This window comes from Zootermopsis nevadensis, unplaced genomic scaffold (assembly GCF_977971745.1).
Source record: "Zootermopsis nevadensis isolate Lab colony 2312 unplaced genomic scaffold, Znev_1.0 Znev_ptg000019l, whole genome shotgun sequence".
NCBI classification, from domain to species: Eukaryota; Metazoa; Arthropoda; class Insecta; order Blattodea; family Termopsidae; genus Zootermopsis; species Zootermopsis nevadensis.
In genome coordinates this window covers 11,514,280-11,534,483 of record NW_028259151.1, presented here as the reverse complement: position 1 = coordinate 11,534,483, position 20,204 = coordinate 11,514,280, and the positions used below count along the sequence as shown (strand labels likewise).

At 39.9% G+C, this 20,204-nt stretch overlaps 1 pseudogene across 1 annotated transcript in view; it reads right to left on the bottom strand.

Annotated features, from left to right (window-relative positions):
* Positions 1 to 1,899: 1,899 nt before the first annotated feature.
* LOC147873398 (peroxisomal multifunctional enzyme type 2-like) overlaps positions 1,900 to 20,204 on the bottom strand; it is a 40,491-nt pseudogene continuing 22,186 nt past the window's right edge. The window contains exons 14-24 of the transcript XR_015535876.1: positions 19,548 to 19,689; positions 19,099 to 19,194; positions 18,509 to 18,671; positions 17,066 to 17,173; positions 11,346 to 11,775; positions 10,608 to 10,757; positions 10,026 to 10,123; positions 8,974 to 9,194; positions 8,404 to 8,612; positions 7,655 to 7,868; positions 1,900 to 5,466 (exon numbers count right to left, since the gene is read on the bottom strand). The product of XR_015535876.1 is annotated as a peroxisomal multifunctional enzyme type 2-like (transcript). The remainder of the gene's footprint in view (positions 5,467 to 7,654; positions 7,869 to 8,403; positions 8,613 to 8,973; positions 9,195 to 10,025; positions 10,124 to 10,607; positions 10,758 to 11,345; positions 11,776 to 17,065; positions 17,174 to 18,508; positions 18,672 to 19,098; positions 19,195 to 19,547; positions 19,690 to 20,204) is intronic.

Below are 20,204 nucleotides of genomic sequence, written 5' to 3'. Positions count from 1 at the left end.
TTGTCCAGAGAAAAGAAAATTTGGCTTTGTTAATTGGTTGGCGCCCGCTCATAAACTCTGAAATGTGCCCTTGGGCAAAAAAAGGTTGGGGACCACTGACGTAAGGCAATACATGCCAAACATTACCATCAGTGCGTTTGGTGTAATCACGCACGTCTGCTGATATCGAAGTTTCAACGTTCCTACGTGCGGACATCCGTATATCCCATGTACACATAAGATAGAGATTAAATACATTTCTTTTGTACATTCATGTATGTCTGATGGTACTCATGTTGATATGGGTTGCCATTATCCACACATTGAAGGCAGATTCAGATTTATTTATGACGGATTTTGCTCGACTGTCTTAACTACCACGCACCGTGGGACATAGCCGCAGAGCTCGACCGTCCATGTACGACGCAGTGCGAAGAATGAATCAATAAGAGAAGGGGGGGAACTCCAAATTAAAATATAAATAAACATCAGCAGCTTACCGTGTCTCGTTTGTGTGCGGTGTGCGGTAGTTGGCTGCCTGAGTCAAAGTCACACGGTGCGTGATATCTGACTGGCTAACTTCTTCGGTGCGTGCTACTTTCCGCGTTGCCTGACAGCACAAGTCCCTCGGCGATACCGACTACATAAGAATAAAATTAAGAATATATATACGCATGTGTATATAAATATGGATATATATTTTTGAGAGAATAAGAAATTTGGGTAGAATCAAAAAAGAGTAAAAACATAATATAATAAGAAATCACATAAATTACGTTGCCGTGGGTTCTGTGTGTGCGCGCGAGTGCGGTGCATGCTACTTGGTCGGTCGAGTTCCGAGTCAATGTCCGGCGGTGCGTCGTAGTCAGCAGGTCCCGTTCTGAGGCAAAGTCAGACGGCGCGCGGTAGTTTTCTGTTTTGCTTGGCACCAAACCCCCAGACAATAAATCAAAAGGAAATGACAAAACTCCAGAATAACGTACTTGCGAATGTCTGCTGGTTAGGTAACTAAGAAATCAATCATATAACCAGCAGACAGTTCATAGTCACCAAGTTTGTGCAAACGTAAGACATGCGAAACAACACTGATAAATGTCAAATCACAATTTATAATAAGATGATAAAATATTTAAAATATCATTTCACGTTCCGCATCGAATGATCGATTTAGAAATTGGAACGTCTCTTACGACATGTTTCGGTTATATTTAACCGTCTTCAGGTATAAATTAGATTGGTAAATTTAAAACTCGAATTACAACCCTTTACAATGTTATGCAGTTTATGGAAGATGTTCTTATCAGAATTACTCTTATATATTAGAACGAAGGTATTGTTTTTTATATGGCGTGGTTCATCTGATGTTCATTATTAGTCTGTAAAGCAATGATTTAAAGAAAACATTAATAAATATGGAGTAATATAGAAAACAAAATGATGGAAGTAAATAAATGATAAAATCAACATAAAATGCATCAGCTTGAGACTGGGAACAAGCTATAGGGGAAAATAAATCCAAAAACGTAACCAGATTAGAAGTGGTGGATTTGGATTTACTAAAACCATGTTGACAAGGGATTCATTTAGAATTAAAATTATAAGAAACATGGTATGTACAATAATTTCAAATATTTTGGAAACATTATTAATTATGGTAGTAGGTCTATAGTTTATAACAGAAATAGTTTTGTCTTCTTTTTTGAAAACTGGAACAATAGCTGCTTGTTTCCACAAAGTGGGAAATTGTTGCTGAGAGAAGCTAAAATTGAAAATAAATTTAAGAATAGTAGCAAGGATTTCAGAACCCTTAATAATAACTTGGTATACCATCTAGTGCAACGCTTTATAGCATTACGAATATGTCTGCGTTTGCGGGTAATATTTTCTTTGCGATATGGGAATGAAATAAAAGTAACGAAATGGATATATGGCTTTTATTTAGCACAACAAATATACAGCCACCTACAGATGCACCCGATGCACCCTAGTCAAACAATATCTATGCCACTGAACTGGTAGCTAGCTAAGAACACAGACAAGCCAAATCAACTCATCCACATGAGAAAGTACCCTGCTTTGGACGCAACCAAACCCAACAAACCTAAGTTACTAAGGACGTATGCTGTTACGGACACAGCCTAGCCCAACAAACCTGAAGCGGATTAGACGAACGAATGAAGACAACTGTGGACGCAGCCTAGCCCAACTAAATAAAGCGTATGCAGTAGTATCCCGTTTCGGACGCAGCCATCTCCCAGTAATCTGTTTCGTACGCGGTTTACGGAAAATAACTCTGCTTCGAGCAAAGCCTTGCCTAACCAACATATGTTCGTAGTGAGGTCGGTGAATGGTGGTGACCTGTCAAGTATGTGTAAGAAGCCTCCTGAGCATAGAGCACAGCCAAACTAAATTATGCCCATAACAGAGCAGATCGCTGCAGAAAAAATCGTGTATATTGAAATTAAACAAAATTTTTGTTTTGAATCGTTTAATTCATTTGCAACTTACATTTATTGAATACAGGGTAGTGGTATGAGAAGTAGGATACATATGGCTTTGAAATTATTTGAATACCTCTTGCAAATGTCAAATCTATACAAGTTTTCCCTTGCGTGGTTGGTTTGTCCAAATTATTCACTAGTTCAAGTTTAAAGAATTTCTGAAGGTACGCACATCAGAGTTCTAAATTTTCGTCACTATTATATTCTAGTTCGAATGTTCGAACGTTTTCACGTCAAAAAGTATGGCCAAACATATCTGGAACTGAGCACGTAACCTGCGACGGACGTAGCCTACTCCAACCAATCTATGCAATTGAGCCTGTATCCTGCTTAGAACGCAGCCAACTATCAGAAAATTAAACACGCTAGGATGTAGCTCGCTTGCCTCGCAAAAATTACCGATAGCCTTAACCTGCTTCAGATGCAGCCTTCACCAACATACGACTCCCACGTACTTGATGCAGCCTCGGCTAAAGAACCTATTCACGCTTTGGACGCACACTAAAGTAAACAACCTATGCCAATCAGGTGGTAGCCTGTTTTAGACACAGCATAGCCCAATCACCCAATACACTCGAGAAAGTACCTTGCTGTGGACGTAGCCTAGCCACACCAACCTATGCCTCTAAGAATGTAGCATTTTAGGGAGTTGTCATCAGACCTCACTTTATCATAACTACATATCAACTGTATGATACTACAATTTTAAATTCAGTTTTACTTAATTGCATCTTTCCTTCTGTATCTTTATCAGTTGTATTGTACTATAAATCATCTTGTATCTTCTTAAATAAGTTGCCTGTCTGCTTCCTCGCACAAACAAGAAGCAATGACAATACAAACACATTTACAGATCACTTAATGTTACTGCTACAGTGCGCCGGCCATGCATAAGCAACATAAGGAACCCATCACCAGTAGAAGGAAGAATTAGAACTTTGTTAGTCAGTTAATAGACACACAATATCTTTAAGAGTGATCTGTTAATGTGTATGTAAGCATCATCTGTTGCATTTATGGCTTCCCATCTCATGAACATAATGTACTACTTCAACTTTAATAAGTGTTTGCCAGAAATGTTTTAACGCTTAAAGATTACCATAGTAAAGTGAACAAGTTAAATAAATTTCTTTATTTTTCTTCTATCTAAATTAAACGTTAAGAATTAATTTAATTCAATTTTTCTGTATTTGAAACAATTTATTATATTTCAAAATTTCATGTGCTCTTAAACATTCTTTTCTGTGCTTCCGTGCACTCCAGTTCTTCTTAAATCACTTTCTTTCAATCATTCTTGTGATAGACTTCCTAAGATATCAATTATAGTGAGCAATTAGCCAGCTACGGACGCAGCATAGCAAAGGACACTGCCTAGTACTATCGTAATATCCACGTTACAAATTATCCTCCTCTGGACGAAGCCTGACACAACAAACCTATGCAAGTAAGGCAGTAAGCTGCTATGGACGCGGCCTTCAACACAGTCGATCTCTTCGGACAGAGCCTTGTCAACCCAACCTGTGATTTATTCAGCCACTAGGAATCTATGTACGCAACCCAGACTGACCAATGTTTGCCTGTGGTCTTGTTGCCTTCTACGGCCACAGCTGGGCCAAACTAAGCACGTGAAAAGATTTATTGCTACCGCAGCAACCTAGGATTAATAACAAACCTCTACAGTGGTGGCCTATTTCAGACACAAAGTAGGCAAGCAAACATAAACCTAACTGGTACAGCACTGCACATGCAGCATTACCAAACAAACCCATACAACTGACAAGGCACACGGCTACAGACGCAGCCTAGGCTAAGCAAGATATTCACGTCAACCAGTCGCCTGGCATGGACGAAGCATCGCCCAACAAAACTATACATGTCGACCACTAGCCTGATGGCCAGCTACTGACGCACTCTAACCCAGACTTCTTAAGCCCTGCAGATGCGGGATAGCCGAACGAAAGTGTGTACCTGAGATCGTAGCCAACTACGGACACGGCGCACCCTCAACAATTCATGCAAGTGAGCCAGCATCCTGCTACCTATTCACGCAGAGCACGTACCTTGCTGTTTCTATAACCTACAGAACATGATGTATCACCATTTTCTTTTAGCCTGATTCCAACGCAGCTGCTCCTACTCCTAGTAAATCCAAGCTATCCTCCAAGAGCTGAAAATCTCGAAGACGCAGCATACGCAAACTACACCGTGACCCTTTTCGGGTGGCCTGATTCAAACGAATCCACAATAAAAACATACATATGCTAGTGAACATTTCGGTAGAGGTGGCGTGACATGTGAGAAAGTAGGTGTGCCTCTTCGCAAGCAGAAAAGACTAAAGGCTGATGGATACATGCCTACGCTTCCGACCTCCTTGTCATAGTAGAGTAGTAGTAAACTATGTCTTATGCAGGAAATGTCTGAGAAGTGTTCGCCAAAAAACAAAATTGACAGCACAATCTTCCACGTGCCTCATGGTGGTGGTCCAGGGGGCAAGTAAACAGAGCGAAATGCACAATGCAACCAATTTCCTTCCATCCATATCTCTGCTTCTTAAAATAAATTAAAAAATAAGTCACTCTGCCTCAGTCTCTCCTTGAGGCTGACACTTGCCGTGGTGAGCCTCGTGGTCAACCAAACTCAAATACTTTACCTACTCAGAGTGTGTCATACTCTACATTTAATGGGGCTACACGCAATCTGCCTACATCTTTGACCGTTCTAAACAGCCAACAGAGGGCACATGTCAATGTCTGATTTCAAATCAGAATGAAATTTCAAAATTCCTTTGCGTTCGTCGGACTCCGTTAGAGACAATAATAACTCTACGTGATCGAAAAAATCAACTACCTTTGCACGTTGCACCAAGTACTGCACCATACGCCATTCAAAGTAAGCTAATGAACGATACCGCAACACACGCACAAAGAGCCCTTCGCTTCGAGTCCCCTCCAGAACACGCCGCGTCCACTGGTACGTGTCCGATGCACTGGCGTACATGAAACACAAACACAGAATATAAGTCAAACATACCAACCACCGATCGCCAATGCTCAGAAATGACATCGATAAAATGGAAAGAAAACAAACCTTTTAACAGTATCGGCCTTTCTGAAGTTAAAATGGGGAGGTTCTTGGTGTCATTACATCCACCGGCAATCCCATTTTATGTAAACTGGATGTAAATGAACAATGATAAGGAGATATAAATACAATATCAATTTCAAAAGAATCAAACATGAGCAAACATTTACAAAGTTCAAAACCACGACAACGAAGACTCAAACGATATCTCAACCTCTCACAAGAAATAAATAAAACACTCTCTCAAAAAAGAGAAACTCGGCCTCAGTCTCTCACCGAGAGATAGGGCAGCTATCTTACCTATCCTAGAAAGCCCCTTTCTTGACCAAATTAAAATACCAATGCCAAACACATAAAATGAAGGCAGAGCTACCTCCAATGGAAAACATGGTAGAATACTATTATTATTATTATTCAGTGTTCTGTCTTACAACAGGTCCATTGCTTTGCCCAAAAAGAACTCTCCAGTTTTCCCTATTCTCAGCTTCTCATTTTAATTCCTGGAACTTCATCTTCTTTCCTTGTTTCAGATCGTCGGTTAGCTGTATCAGTCTTCTTCCCAGTCCTCGCTTTCCTTCAACCTGACCTTCGATGATGCCACTCAGTAACCCATTCCTTCTCGTAATGTCCGAGCCAGTTAGCTTTCCTTCGTGTAATCGCCTGCAGAATGTTTCTTTGCTCGTCGACTCTCCTCAATACTTCTTCGTTGGTAACTCGATGCGTCCACCTGATCTTCTCTATTCTTCTCCAACACCACATTTCAAAACTCTCCAGGTATTTCTGTTCCTTCATCCTGAGTGTCCAGGTCTCTGCTCCATACGTAACACTTCACTAGTTTCTTCTTCATCTCCAATCCCAACTTGTTAGTGAGAAGTATCCTCTTCTTGACGGAAAACTGCCTTGGCCATGGCTATCCTTGCTTTTACTTCCTTGGTGCATAGGGCGTCCGTCGTGATTATGCTTCCCAAGTACTTGAAATTCTCCACATTCTCCAGCCGTTGGTTTCCAACTACAACGTTCAATGGTTCTGCTCTCGATGCCATCCTCATTACCTTTGATTTTTCAATGTTGATTTCCATTCCATACTCTCTACCTGTTACCACTAACTTGTCCATCATGTTCTGTAATTCCTCCTCTTCCTTCGCCAATACTACCAAGTCGTCTGCATACTTTACAGTCATTATCATCTTCCTCCAATTTTGAAGTCTCCACAGCTTCCTTGGCAAGCCATTCCCCGTACAGGTTAAAAATAAGTGGTGATACGCAGCATCCCTGTCTTACACCTCTACCTATCTCAACGCTGTTGGTGTCTCCTGAGTCCAGTCTCACGTTGACTTTCTGCTGCATGTACAGGTTTTCGATTAGTCTTCTATCTCTCCAATCAATTCCAATTCTCTGTAGGATCCTCATTAATTTCTTCCATTTTACTCGATCGAAAGCCTTCTTCCTGTCGATGAAGCAGGCACATACTTCTTCCTTGACATCGAGAACTCTCTCTGAAATTATTCTCATAACTCCGATGGCATCTCTGGTTCCTCTTCCTCTCCTGAATCCAAATTGGTCGTCTCCCATCACTCTTCTTTTCTAGTCTTTTAGTCAGTATGGTAGAATACTAACATCAAATAATTAAAGAAATACATGTCTTTGACGGCCCCTACACCTCATGTAAAGCAAATAAATTCACATTCCATTTTGAGAAGACATTTTTTGTCATGGGTCTATTTTAGGTTAAGACAGTGAAGCAACCTTATATTATTAGGTCTGCCAGTACTCCACACCACACCCTAATACTGTCCTTCAAACTGTGAAACTTGTTCCAATGCAGATATCAAAACATCTTGTAAACATAAACAAGATCTTTACCTAAATTGACAGGTATTTCTACTTACAGACCAGTTTCATTACCAACGGCATTCTCTAAAAAAATTTCAAAAAGACATGCAACAACGTGCTATTGAATTTTACACACAAAATCTTAAGTAAACTAAATAATGAAGAGCATGTTGGTGGAATATTTCGCTATCTTGCCAAAGAATTTGATTGTGTGAATCATGAATTAGCACATCTGATAATCATATTTCTCGTATACTTACACAATGCATGTCAAGTTGACACAGAGATAAATCTCTCGCAGACATGAGGTCCTTCGTGATAACAGCCGATTGATTTCCTGTCGTCATATCAGTGAGCCACCATAGTGTTTCTGCACATACTCCACTCTTTTCCTGGCAAGCAGTAGTCATGTCAGGTGACGCATCCTTCAACCTCAGTAAAGTCCCATGGATCAATCAAGCTTCTTCTCTGCAGCTATTACCAGAAAAAAAAATGCAATCACATTCAACACATCACCTAATTTAAAGGTTTCATAACCGATCCCCTTGCTCAAAATTAACCAAAAGCACAGAAAATATCCCAGCAGCTCCGGTCACTGTGCACAATACTCACACGTCAACAAAACTAAATTCCTTACCTTGGCAATTACTCACTTATTAATTAGTAAACACATCACATTAAAGGCTCCACAGCACTACACACATCACACATGTAACAAAACCACTCATTAACAAAACCTTATCACAAATAGTCACCACCCTCGTCTACAAGCTATACCTAACCTCCAATTTTGATGTCCTATGAACAATATATTCACTAGAGAATCATGAATGCCTCTAGCATACCACAGATACTGCAATTATGCCAATCTCTCACCGCACATAGGTCTTTCAACATATCAAATCTCACATTTAAGTTCACAACATCTGAAGTACCTAATAAAATTGGACAGACTCATCTCTCTCACACGACAACCACATCAAATACATTCTAATGCTCATGTACTCACACAACGAATGCCTCGTTCAGACTGATATCAGTTTCTTGCGGATACGATGTTCCTTCTTTGTCCCAGCAGGTTTAATCTTCTGACATCAAGTCGGTCCGCCAACTGTTGCCGCACGTACTTCAATGCTTGTCTGGCTGGCAGTACGCAGGTCACGTGACAAACAGCATGGTGCTCAGTAGAATCTGAAGGATCATTCTGTTTCTCGTAATCTGCTACTCCCAGAAAGAGAAAATACAGTCACATTCAAGAAATCAAGACATCACACTCTTCTAAGAGCACACAGTTTTACTTCACCAAGCAGTTAACACTCCTACCTTAGCCAATGAACAAGCACCTTCCATTTTCAGAAGACAAATTCTGTCAAGTTCATTACAAACCCATTCACAAGATAACTTTAAATACGGGTCACGACAGTGTCACAACCAGCGACCTGACAAATTCTGAACTCCCTCACTCACAGATTCATACTGGAGCCTTTCTTTCCTCCCCCCCCAGCAAATTTAAAACATTCGCCAAGTGGGCCATTATTCCACACGTCATAATACTGCAACTACAAACTCTACAACTCACACACATCACGTCAGTCCCACGCAACTTCTGTTGCCACTGATTCAGTGGATATTTAACGAACAGTTCGCTTGCCGTCTGTTTGGAGCCGAGGATGTTGATCGCTGTCTCCAAGATACACGGCTCCCTCTCCTCGTGCCCCATTATGACAGCAAGGGAGTCTACAAACACCAGTCGGTCCATGCCCCTCAGGTTCGCTTGTTTTGATGTCATGGAGAAAGGACCTAAATGAAAGATTAAGAAATGGCAAGCCACTACAACACAGCCAACATCTGTAGCACTTCTACTACTAAGGTGAATTCAACCGACAAGGGGCAAGAGGTAGCCGTAGCAATTACATTTTTTTTCCATATCACCATCAGTAATGCCACTTTATCATACCTTCTGGAAGCAAAGGTGGAAACTTCACCATCAGTAATATAAATTGTTTCAATGTTGAACAATCTAAATTTATAAAACTGAACTCACCAGCTACCTGAGATATCGCCACCATTGTGTAGTGACAAACAAGGAACACACCGTCGTAACTCTTTCATGGCTGCAGCAACAAACACTCCTACCAACATACACAACAGGCCTTACTGGCTTTTCCAGATATGAAGCAGACGCTTTCAACAAGTTCACATACTAAATGTGGTTTTAAGAGAGATTTCAGGTTCTCACAGTGGTCTTTGGGTTCTAACACCACTTGGACTTACAGAAAACCAACACCGATTATGGTTTTCAAACATTTAATGGTTCGCTATATCAGCTGAAGTTATCCTTGTGACTAAGCGCCATGCCATGAGGCAGTGGGAGCATGGAGGTACACTCCATGCATTCTCAATTATAGAACAATGTGGAGGTCAGCCTCAAAATGTGGTTCCTTAAACTGGCAAAGAAAAATCACGTTCTTCATTGTTTCTTTGTAGTCTCAATAGAAGAAATAGACAAGTTCTTTATTTCATTAAAACCATTTACTACTTTTCAGGAAAAAAGGTCTTCTTCTTTCAATAATGGCATTGCAATTCAGAAAATAAGTTCATTAAACAATTTACTCAAATGGATGAACTTGCCTGTGACTGCCATCTGGTGAGTGGCTCTGGCTTGCTTGTCCTGCAATCTGCACGCAATCCCATGGACTGCGGAGATCTCCACATGTGGATCATCAGAACTGCAACGGCGAATCACAATGAGTACAGATAATTACACTCACATCCTAATGTTCAGTGTACAAAATGTTGGTCACAACAGTGGCCAATGCAGTAGCTGCTTCCTAAATCAGCAACTGATGTAAAAGGGGCAGAGAAAATGGGAAATCTGGGTTTATGATATGAGAAAGAAATACATTACGTGCAGATGCCTCCTGGTACTGGCAGGATACTAAACACAAACTAATTGTGATACAGCCTCTAACAGGCTCACTGTACCAGTAAATAATGAGTTCTGGGTGCTCAGAGAAAGATCTATACCAGTGCCTCATAGACTGCCATGGGACTCGCTTACAATTCTGCGTTGAAAAGCCAGTGATTAACAATCTGTTATGTCATGTTAGTACCATCAGGCTGGAAAAACATCTTTTATTTTGTACACTTTTTTAATATCAAGAATGAGGTTAGTTTTACAATATTCTTCTGCCTCCAACTGCTCTTATATACCTTGGACAGGAGAAAAGCTGCTGCACTGTATTCTCATCTTCATTAAAATTCAGGGATGCCACCAAGAAACAGCAAATTATTTCCCAGCACTGACGACGGTAACGGATCCGTCGTGCTTGACTTCAGAGCAATACATGCTGTCTCCACGACCTGGAAAACACAAGCAACAGTTTCAAGTTATAACGAGTGACAACGCAGGCCAGATTCACTGGTAAGGGAAGTCAAATGTTTTAGTTACAGTAACTTTCAAGTACTGCACTTACTGTAATACTCTAAACACCTTTTCTCCACATCAGGGCGCATGTCATATTTATTTCCAGAACCTTTGGGTTTCATGGACACCAACATATCATTGACTAGACTTTAATTTTGTAAGTGGAAACAAGTTTGACAAATCTCAACAATAAAATAAAAATTAATTACAAGTATATAATTTTTGTATAGTCTATGCTAACCCTAATAAACGTATTATACGCGTATCAAGTCATTTAATGATCTTCCACCAACAATTAAAACTCTAAATGATTTAAAGGTGTTCAAGCCTGCATTTAAATTATTTTTCATACTTGAATTGCAGAATCTGAAGGTTATGTACATTCACATGTGAAACACATCCTTGTAATTGTGTCAAAAGTACTGAAGTTTATATTTATTGTATGAAATGATTTGTTCTCCATCCTTTGGTTTAGTCCTAAGAAGGATCTATGGAATGTAAATAAACTCTACTCTCTAACATACCTGAACAACGCAATTCCTTATCCAAGTCACAAACACTACAGGTGCTTCGTTCTGTCTGGTTCTTCACATCTCCAACTCCAAAAAAGCTGCTTCCCCATCACGCACACAACTGATCTTCTGAAACGCTGATATTCAGACAAATTAGTCCTCCATGTCTTCGTTGATACCAGTAAACACACACTACAGCTACAGTTCACATGAAAGTTGCTACTCAGTACATCCCCTGATCTCAAACTACTCTTTGAGACAGACTAGGCACTCCCACTAAATCTATAACCGTACACCTCCTCGGAAAGCAAGGTAATCGCACGAGGGCCTGAGGTCTTCCTTGTGGCATTGTGAGGCATGCTACGAACACCCCATACTTGGTCACTAGGAATCAAAAGTGGGCAACGGCTATAGTATCCCACATGCTTGCAGGCACTCCTACCTGAAACAATACCAAAATAAATATCCGCATTGTGACACCAGTCGTAACTGCTACTACGAATGCACTCTACACCTCATCAATAATCAACTGGCCAACTAAACCAACCCTCCATGCAACCAAAATATTTCACACATTACGTCCTTCACACAAGGGAAAGATGACACACATCAATTCAAATTAACTTCCACGCCCTGGCAATATATATGAGAGTAAATCTGCACTGGACTCAGAATGCATCCTAGCAACCAAAGAAATACAGAGGGGCAGAACGCCCACGCCATTTTATCATAGGCAGGGACGGCAACGTCTGAAAAACAGCGAACTCATCCGACCTCCTTGTCATAGCAGAGTAGTAGTAAACTACGTCTTACGCAGGAAAAGTCTGAGAACTGTTGGACAAAAAACAATCTTCCACGTGCAAAATTCCTGTTGCGATAAGAATTGAGCCTGCCAAGTGTACTGAACATACTCCACTGATTTCCTGGCAAGCAGAAGGCTGGTCAGGTGACAGACAGCTTTTCCCCGAGTAAAATCCCAAGGATCAATTAAGCTTCTTCTCTCAGCTATTCCCAGAAAGACAAAATGCATTCACTTTTAACTAACACAAATGCAAAAATAAACAGCATTCTGATGACGCAGTTGATTGAACATGTACTTTTGTTCTTGGGGAGGGGGGCACACCACACACACTTCTGAGTATATAAATGTCACTTATCAATGCCGTAAACGCCTCATGGCGTTTATTTATTGATTCCTCGGGAATCATCGACACATAACCTCAACCGTTAAACGAGAACACCCCCATCATTCCGTAACCTGATGACAGCCCACCTAGATCGCTGTTCGCACACATAAACTTACAGCACCTCCAAGACTCCGAAGACTAGATTCACGCTTACCAACACACACACACACACACACACACACTCACTCTCTCTCACTCACTCACACTCTCTCTCTCTCTCTCTCTCTCTCTCTCTCTCTCTCTCTGCGCGAACTTGACCACAGCGAATTCTAGTACCGAACCCAGTAAACTACGTATTGAGCGGGAACAGAAGGGCAGCCGAATGGCATCGGCAGTTCGAGACCCAGCGGATTCTTACAGTAGTATTAAGTTCTAAATATAAAACGAGGGCAGGACTGAACCGATTTCTGATTTCTGCCCTCTAAAAAAATAATTGAGGGTTAAGGTGGTCCAAACAGACATCATATCAATCAACAATCTTTAACCAAAATGTGTTCAAAGCACTTGAGTCGAAAGAAAAAATCCAGCCAAATAAATCAACAAATCTGTCATCTACTGGGCATGAGATTTTTGCAAGCAAATCCAAATTCATAACAAACACCACACGCCAAACTTACAAGTTTTATAACCTTTATCCTTGCTTAACACAGCAGACTCAAAATTAACCACAAGCACAGAAAATACCCCTGCAGCTCCGATCAAAGCACTACATAACAAAAACCGAAATCACTTCACAAATAGTCTCCACCCACGCCTACAAACGATACCTATACCAACTGGAAACAGCAATAATGTCAATCCCAAACTGCATTTACTTCTGTCAACATATCACCTCACACTTACAATCACAACATTTAAAGTACATCCTATAGGTCAGGTAATTACACACTTCATTCATTGTCCCATCAGGTTTCCTGTTCAGATATCAAGTCAGTCTGCGAACACACTCAACAGCTTACATGACAAGCATGCAGGTTTAATTTATTTCGCTGGATTGTATTGTTTCTTTTTCGACTCATATGCTTTGATGTCTGTATGTTTGGTATACCCCCAACTGAGCCCCCTTTTATATATTTGTGCATAACCCCCCTCATTCTATCATATTAGGCGCCCCACCCTCCCGGTAACCCACAATTATTTTTAGAGGGCAGAAATCAGAAATCAGAAATCGTTTTGAGTCCTGAGTCCTGCCCTCGTTTTATATTTAGAACTTAATACTTAATACTTAAGTAAGAATTAATACTACTGTAAGAATCCGCTGGGTCTCGAACCGCCGATGTCGTCCTCCGCACGCCAGCACGCTATCCATTCGGCTACCAGGCTCCTACAAGATTACGATTCTGGATCTTCCTGATATATCCTGCTCTTTCCCGCTCAACACGTAGTTCATTAGGTTCGCTACTAGAATTCGCTGTGGTCAAGTTCGCGCAGAGATAGATAGAGAGAGAGTTGGTAAAATTTGTTGCGTGAATCTAGTCTTCGGAGTCTTGGAGGTGCTGTAAGTTTATGTGTGCGAACAGCGATCTAGGTGGGCTGTCATCAGGTTACGGAATGATAGGGTGTTCTCGTTTAACGGTTGAGGTTGTGTGTCGATGATTCCCGAGGAATCAAATAAATAAACGCCATGAGGCGTTTACGGCATTGATAAGTGACATTTATATACTCAGAAGTGTGTGTGGTGTGCCCCCCTCCCCAAGAACAAAAGTACATGTTCAATCAACTGCGTCATCAGAATGCTGTTTATTTTTGCATTTGTGTTAGTTAAAAGTGAATGCATTTTGTCTTTCTGGGAATAGCTGAGAGAAGAAGCTTAATTGATCCTTGGGATTTTACTCGGGGAAAAGCTGTCTGTCACCTGACCAGCCTACTGCTTGCCAGGAAATCAGTGGAGTATGTTCAGTACACTTGGCAGGCTCACTTCATATCGCAACAGAAACCTGACCTGCCTACTGCTTGCTCAATTTATTTTTATGTTTTGCCGTATCACAATGTTGTTGCACATTAAATCCCTTACCAGCTGTAACATTAACTTCACAAAGTTTACAGAACAGAATTGTTCCATCAGAACTAAAATATTCCTCACCGAAATCTTTAATGAAAGCTCTTAACTTTGCACTTTCAGAACACCACTTTTGGCATCTGAACTAAATGAAGGATTCACTGTAAATGCCCGAGAAATGTAGTTTCAAGTAAGAATTTCATACCCAAAATATGAATTTTATCCTCAAAATATAACAAAAATGATCCTAACCATGAATCACCAGTATTGTTCCCAACAAACTGTGGTCAACCAGTGTCCTTGAAGATCCAAACATGATTTTGTGATTGTAAATAAAATTTTCATGAAGCAGAGTCCTTGAGAAGCTAATAGTAGATCATACAGTAAAGACTGCACCAAATCCTTAATTTAGTATGACTCCTTCTTGTTCCTGTACGAACAAATATCTTTGAACAGAATGAGCAGTTGATTGATCCACTGGTTGCTTAGCCGCCTGACTGTGATTAAGAGATCAAGTGGCTAAAAGGGTGAATGAACTGACTAATTGATTCGTAGGCTATTTAATAATTATATTTCAACCGTACAAATTACTTAATACTAAATGGGATTAGGATTATTGTGAATGGAGGATCCAAGACATGAAATTGTAATCTGAACAAAATTAAACAAACAGCGATGCAAATACATAGTAATTAAATGGCTAATTTGAAGGAAAAAAAACATGCACAAACAATATTGATTATATAACTATCCACTGCTAATACTAAAGTGCCACTACATTCCTTGGGCAACACCAACCACCCACTGGTTTCTTGATTTGAACACTTTCCCAAAAAAACAGCACAATTCATGAAGCTCCTCATTATGTAATTTTCTCTCGCTGCCTGTATGTTTCTCTTAGTTACATGTATTCTGCTCATCACAGACATCAGTGCAAGACACCAAGTTTAACACCCACACAAAACAGCAGGTGAAATAAGTAGCCATTATTATCTGTAATTAAGAACTTTTCCAAAAGCAGGAACTTTGAACAATGAAGCATGAACTGGCCTTCAACCTAATAGAGGAAATAAATGTCTTAAATATACTGTCTCTTAGTATAACGATATTGCACAGTTCAGTATCACCTCACAATTGAATAAATATAGTCATTTCTTTCACTCTGATGTTGGAAACATACATGGCACCTATCACACCGTGCAAAGACGTCCATTCGACACAGCCCACACTGACAGGTTAATATTTCCCACTTATAGGACCACAGTTCCCTTGTTCTGTAGTGTCCTCTGTATCAATGAAACATTATGTCCATGTGACCATGCACTCTTTCTCCTACACAGTAACAATTCTAAGGCCATGTGATGTCCCCAATTTCATCATGATCATGTAGTGACTGCTTACCATAATATACTACCAACATAATAAACAGCAATTACCTGGCATCTCACAGCATTAGTGGGGGAGCCTACACAGACAAGACATGCAACATAAATCACATGCGTTGCGCATATGCGCATGCCAATCCAAATGTTCTTGGATCAGCACACAAGAACAAAACACAATTCTAACACACATGAAGAATCACAGCAAGGTGAAAAATCACTAACACACTGTCTGACCGGTATTCTACACTACTGTGAATGAAACAGTGATCCACAGAGCAATAAAATTAATTTAGTGTCCTACAAAACAACTCATTACAAAGATGGTTGCCTGCGACGTTGCACAAACTGATTTTTACATTAAATGGTGCAACAACCTGCAAGACAGCCACCTCCATATTCACGATCATAAGAACCTCAAAACTCAATTCAGTAATGGCAGATGACAAAGTTAAAATGAACAGAAGATCAAGAGAACTGAAATGGTAGATATTCACACCAAATTTCACAAAAACCAGTCAACTGCTGTGTAACTGAATCAGGCTAGATGGACATACACATGCAGCGTACTTAATTAATAAGACTGCTTTATAAGTCATTCAAAAACCACTGGATCAACTGGCATATTCTGATACACTATGATCAGATTCAACTGGAAGATCTGAGGAAACTGACAAAAAAAACCCTCTTCAGTCAGGACAGCAAATCCCCTGCTGAGACTTGTGCATAGGACGCAATTCATTTGAGAAACAGGAGTGCTAACACCACACTGCTATAATTTACTGGTAGAATCACTCCTTCCCAAACGAGGATTTGCACAGAATAGTTTTGTCCATGTACTACACAACAATTCAGATCATTTCTTCCTTACACATAGGATATATTTATTTATGGGGGATTTACACTAGTGACAGACTTCCTTCCTGTTGCTATAAAACAAGTTTGTGTCCCAAATTCCCCAAACCCTATTTCCTTCATGTATTCTAAAACACAGGTAACCCACAAATTTAGCATTCTGTACTTGCTATAGTACATTCTTTTCCAACTGAAACACATTTGCTCATCTTACATTCAGTTCACATATGAATAAAATGGGAAGAACCCTGAGAGAAGGCACAGACAGACCACAGAAATCACGTCCACAACATTCACAATAACACTCACCTGCGAGCTTCTTCGTACTTAATCTGCTGTCGCAAGAACACCGCATTCTTCAGCAGTTCCTGTATGTTACCAAGGTTATCCTCTGCCCCCTCCATAGACTTCACTGCCCTGGAGAACAATACAACTGCTGAAAAAACTACACAAAGTTCTGGGAAGGTCTTGTGATTCTCACTTTTCTTCCAAATCATATATATATAGATAGATAGACACACGCACACACACCATATTTGGCGACTTTGTGTCAGGACTCAGGATCTTATTCCTTTGCCAGGCAGAAATGTCAAATGAATGAAGGTCTAAAATCACTAAGTTAATTGATTAAATAATAAGCTTTCCTTGTAACATAAAGAAATTACACTTCACATAATTCAAAATGTCAACTAGAAATGAGCAAGATGCTGCTACAAGCCTGTGGAAAAGTATTCACTTGGGAACAAGGTTCCTCTTGAATACTAGTGAACGAACAGAATTTCCTTTAAACCTTACCCAATGGCATACTCCACATCGTAGCAACGTCCCTGCAACTCATGATGCAGTCTGGTAACTTCTACCCTCTTCTCCACCATCGGGGGCAGTGCTTTGCAATGTTACGTATATAAGTTCAACATAAACAACTCAATCCATGTTTGACACGTTTTCAAACCTTTTTTAACTTTCATTTCCAATTCCGGGTCTGATGACAGAGACATCGACATGATTCTCAACACAGTTACGTTATATTACCGATAACAAAGCACATCCATATGTGCCTAATAATTATTCCAAATAATCGCATACGAAGTACAGCCGATTAACAAACTACAGTTCTGAGTTACAAAGCATGTTACAAACTATGGAACTTCTAAACTTCCGTGTTTAACAGTGAAGCCAAAACAGTTTCATTTTAACATTGGCAACGGCTGGAACGGTATATTTTATCGTCATTAACTTTTAAATTGGTGACAATGAAGGGAACCGGAACTAATTTTTAAGTGCGGTCATTGCCAGTAGGAGTCGAATTACATGCTTTGTTGCTTGTGAGTTGGCAACGAGTTGGAAGTTTTGATAAAGAAGTGCCATTCCGTTGGGAAAGATTCAAAGTACTCGTGCGTACAACACGTTGGGGAGTGTATAAATTAATATTTCGTTAAAAGTCTTGAAAGAATGAAATTTCTAAGTATTTTTGTTCTCGCAGCCCTAGCTGCTTATGTAGATGGTAATGAGGAAGAAGAAACGGGTGCCAGATTGCTAATTTCGAAACAGATACTGAATAGATATCTGGTTGAAGACATGGACATAGTAGCTGGGATATTTAGATGTCATATTGTTTCAGAAAAATTATCGTCCGGTTGTTTTTGCAGAATAGAAATTTTTACATATCATAGGCCGTTTATGTTACAAGCCAAAGAATATGGAGCATCTCATGATAATATTGTATTTAGTACCCATATAATACCAACATACCTCATAAACTTGTTTGATTATAACACACAACATTCTTTGCAGTACACACTATATAATGTTGGCACAAGTACTGCTCTTGGTGTTAAGCTGAGTGACAGTAGCTTTCACAAAGAGGCCTTCACTTTGGTGGGTGGTCAGCTCAACATCAAGATTGACAGGATCCCTGCAGGGACAAATGTATCTCATGTAGTAGTTGTCAGACCAAGGAAATATGGATACTTCAACTTCACAGCTGCAGAAGTCAACTACAGACCAACAGAGGATGCCTCTGAAGTGAGTTATCACTTGCATGGACCGTGGTCAAAATTTATAGAAATGTTTGTAATTTCCATTGTGCTGGTCCTAAATTATATATTTAGAATGTACAGGAAGCCATTGTAAAATAATGAGCATAAAACACAAATTCTTCAGATTGATAAAATGATTTTCATTTTGAAACATTTAAATATTACTTGGAAAATCCATCTATGGACACCATACTTGTTTCTGTCTGCTTCTCTGATATTCAAAGCTCATAATTAAAATGAACTGAGGACTGAATATAGCTAACATCAAAGCTAAAATTGAATATTAATCTCCAAACTTCTTACAAGTCTTCCAAGTGGTGTTCCTCAGGTTTCACCATCAAATTTCTGCATACATTTCATTTTTCCAGAACTTCTTGACAAATACATATGCCACAAAGCCTGTAATCATGTAAAATTCCTAAGTTTATCTCTTGTTTTGTTTTTTGGGTTTCTGTTAACATCGTCACACACTGCTCCTGTAGGACGCAACAGAAATGCATAACAAGTCTTTCCGTTTCAGCTGCAAGTGGCCGTGACAAGCGAACCCGGCGAGGGTCTCATCATTGCCTTCCGTGACTATGATAAGAAAACCCTGTCTCTCAAATGAGATACAAACCCAAGATCTGCCAGATATGAAGTAGGAGAGTTAACCGCACAGACAAAACGTTTAACAGATGAAAGTTTTAAGTTAGTCTGTATAAAATTTACTCTCTAACAGTGCTGTAAATCCATGACAACTGTGTGATACATACTCCAGGTGGCAACAGTATTGCCATCTTTGGTGATGTTGTACTGGAACACACCACCGATCTTCTTGGCACGCTCTGGGTTTGCCGCAACCCGCTTTTTCAGCAAGTCAAACACACCATCCGAATCCAGCGCTGATGTGGATGCCTGCACCAACAATGCAACCTCACATTACAGTTTACAAAGCCACCAACATCATACACCATTTCTGCATGTCTCTAGGAACCTGTTAACTCTCTGGTGATAGAAAACGAAGGTCGAACATTGCCAATACCAAACAGTATCACTAGCTGCAGGACCAAGCCACTTTGGCACAGTTCAAACACATCTGTATTTGTCTAAGATCCAGCTTAATATTATCCTCCCCTTAAATTCTCAGTCTTACTTATGTCCAATTTTTTTAACAGGATTCCCACCAAACTATGCATACATTATGTGTTTTCATCTTATGAACAACACATTTAGTCCTTTAGTTCACTATCCTAAGAATCCACTTATTTGATCCTTCAAGATCCCAAATAATATTTGGTTGTTTTCAAACACAATTTAGGTTCTTCACACAAAGAAAGAAACCATATTTTACAACCATACAAAAGTGGAAAAATATGGATATGATGTAATTTGATCTTTAGCATTACTGAGAGTAGTTTCGATGGTTACAC